This window comes from Marmota flaviventris, chromosome 10, assembly GCF_047511675.1.
Source record: "Marmota flaviventris isolate mMarFla1 chromosome 10, mMarFla1.hap1, whole genome shotgun sequence".
Lineage (NCBI taxonomy): Eukaryota > Metazoa > Chordata > Mammalia > Rodentia > Sciuridae > Marmota > Marmota flaviventris.
This window is the reverse complement of record NC_092507.1, coordinates 11,860,930-11,863,997: the sequence shown is the minus strand read 5'-3', so window position 1 is coordinate 11,863,997 and position 3,068 is coordinate 11,860,930. Positions and strand designations below refer to the sequence as shown.

At 57.9% G+C, this 3,068-nt stretch overlaps 1 pseudogene; it reads left to right on the top strand.

The window, feature by feature from the left end:
• Positions 1–351: 351 nt before the first annotated feature.
• LOC114105414 (intestinal-type alkaline phosphatase pseudogene) lies at positions 352–1,896 on the top strand (annotated as a pseudogene).
• Positions 1,897–3,068: the final 1,172 nt, after the last annotated feature.

The window sequence follows — 3,068 nt, the reverse complement described above, 5'->3', positions numbered from 1 at the left end:
AGATGTGTCAGAACTATTATTACTACTAGTAGTGGTCCAATTTACTTCCTCCTCCTCTTCCCCCTGGAGATTGAGCCCACTACCACTGAACTACATCCCAGCCCTCTTTTTATTTTTAATTTTGAGGCAGGTCTCACTATATTGCCCAGGCTATATGCCCTCAGGCTCACAGTCCTCCCACCTCAGCCTCCTGAGTAGCTGGGAGTATAGGCCCTGACAACTTCTGATTTGGTCCCTTGAAAACCTCCAGTTCAGGACTCTCCTTACCTCAAGAAGTCTGGCTCACAGACAGCCTGCTCTGCAGCTGGTACCTGGGTGTCCCAGCCTGCCACCGACTACCAACCCGCAGACATGCAGGGAGCCCGGGTGCTGCTGCTGCTGAGCCTGAGGCTACAGCTGGCCCATGGTGTCATCCCAGTGGAGGAGGAGAATCCAGCCTTCTGGAACCAGAAAGCCGCTGAGGCCCTGGAAGCCACCAAGAAGCTGAAGCCCATTCAGACCTCAGCCAAGAACCTCATTATCTTCCTGGGGGACGGAATGGGCATGCCCACGTTGACAGCCACTCGGATCCTAAAGGGACAGATGCAAGGCAAGCTGGGGCCCGAGACACCCCTGGCCATGGACCACTTCCCATATATGGCTCTGTCCAAGACATACAACGTGGACAGACAGGTGCCAGACAGCGCTGGCACAGCCACAGTCTTCCTGTGTGGGGTCAAGGGCAACTTCTTGATCATTGGCTTGAGTGCAGCCGACCACTTTGACCAGTGCACAACAACACAAGGCAACGAGGTCATGTCTGTGTTGTACCGGGCCAAGCAAGCAGGGAAATCCGTAGGAGTGGTGACCACCACCATAGTGCAGCATGCCTCGCCAGCTGGCACATTTGCACACACGGTGAACCGCAACTGGTACTCAGATGCTGACATGCCAGCCTCCGCGCTGCAGGAGGGCTGCCAGGACATCTCCACGCAGCTCGTCTCCAGTATGGACATTGACATGATCCTCGGCGGGGGCAGAAAGTTCATGTTTCCCAAGGGCACCCCAGACCCTGAGTACCCAAGTGACACCACCCAGAATGGAATCAGGCTGGATGGAGGCGACCTGGTGCAGGAATGGCTGGCAAAGCACCAGGGGGCTCGGTAGGTGTGGAACCGCCAGCAGCTCATTCAGGCGTCCCAGGACCCAGCAGTGACCCACCTCATGGGCCTCTTCGAACCTGAACACTTAAAATATTGAAATCAACCGGGAGCCAGCGCAAGAGCCTTCCCTGATGGAGATGACAGAGGTGGCCCTAGGTCTGCTGAGCAGGAACCCCCGCGGCTTCTACCTCTTCGAGGAAGGGGGCCGCATCGACCACGGGCACCATGAGGGAACCGCTCACCTGGCTCTGACCGAGGCGATCCGATCATGTTCGACTCTGCCATCGACAAGGCCGGCCAGCTCACCAGCGACCAGGACACGCTGACCCTCGTCGCCGCCAACCGCTCCCACGTCTTCTCCTTTGGCTGCTACACGCTGCGGGGCAGCTCCACCTTCGGGCTGGCCCCGCACAAGGCCCAGGACAGCAAGTCTTACACGTCCATCCTGTATGCCAACGGCCCCGGCTACGTGCAGAACTTTGGCTACCGACCCGACGTCCCAGAGGTTGAGAGCGGCGCCCCCACCTACAAGCAGCAGGCGGCTGTGCCCCTGTCGGGGGAGACGCACGCAGGCGAGGACGTGGCGGTGTTTGCGCGCGGCCCGCAGGCGCACCTGGTGCACCAGGTGCAGGAGCAGAACTACATCGCGCACATAGTGGCCTTCGCCGCCTGCCTGGAGCCCTATGAGGCCTGCGGCCTGGCGTCCCCAGCAGGCCAGAGCATCACTGTAGGTCCCCGCCCTCCGCCACCATAGTGTTGCTGCCCTTTTGGTTGCTGCTGTTGCTGAGGACGGTTGTTGCGCCCTGACATCCAGGCCTGCTGAGACCCACCCAGGAACCCCGTAGCTGGCATCTCCCACCAACCGCACCCCCACTACCAGTCCAAAACTGGGCTGCCTATCCTGATGCCCCCACCTTTGGCTCTTACCAAGAGATAGAGGGATACAGCAGACTCAGACCAGGCAGCAGTGCCCATCCCAGCCCCGGACCCTCCATGACCAGGACAATACCGTACCCCCAAGGCTGAGACAATGACATCCACTGCCATCCCTGGGTTGCTCTTGAACTCCAACCTCAAATCCTAGGAAAACAGCAAGCTCAGCCACCCAGTCCCTCCTGTGCCTATACTTTGAGAAGGACCAAGTTAGGCACCAGGCACCCGCCACCGGATCAGGACTCCACCACAGGTGCCTTTGTTGGCCTCAGACGCCAGCACTGGGGTGCCAAAGACTCAGGCCTGTCCTGGAACCAGGAGACCCTGCATCTCGCTGAGCCACCTCCACACGCAAGCAAACTGCAGATGGGGCCTGCCCTGTCACTGCATACAGGGCAATCCTCTGTAACCAGCAGCTACATGCTCACCCCTCCCCAGAGCCAACTCTAGGCTGGAGGGGTGGGACAGGCCACCAGAGTGGCCCTTGGACCCTTTGCCTGGACATCTGGAAGCCGAGTATAGATCTCTGAACTAAGATTTTTCTGCCCTCCTGGGGCCTCCATTTCCCTGGGAGGGACAAAGCAATAAAGGGTTATACAACACACACACACAAAAAGAAGTCTGGCTCACTCAGGCCCGGTGGCACACACCTGTAATCCCAGTGGCTCAGGAGGCTGAAGCAAGTTCGAGGCCAGCCTCAGCAACTTAGTGAGACCCTGTCTCGAAATAAAAAAAAATAAAAAGAGCTGGGATGTGGCTCGTAGTTAAGCATGCCTGGGTTCAATCTCTGGGTCCCCCCCCAAAAAAAAAAGGAACTCTGGCTCAGTGTAGGAATCTAAGAAAATGCTCAATAGCTTTGCTGTGGAATTCAAGCTATTTCCCCTTAACTCTGAGTCAGTCCTTGGCTGCGGGGTGGAGAGCAGAAGAGGGAGGGCCCTGAGAAGGGAACAAAGCTTTGGCTAAAAATGTGGGGAATGTGTCCCAGGAGCTCAG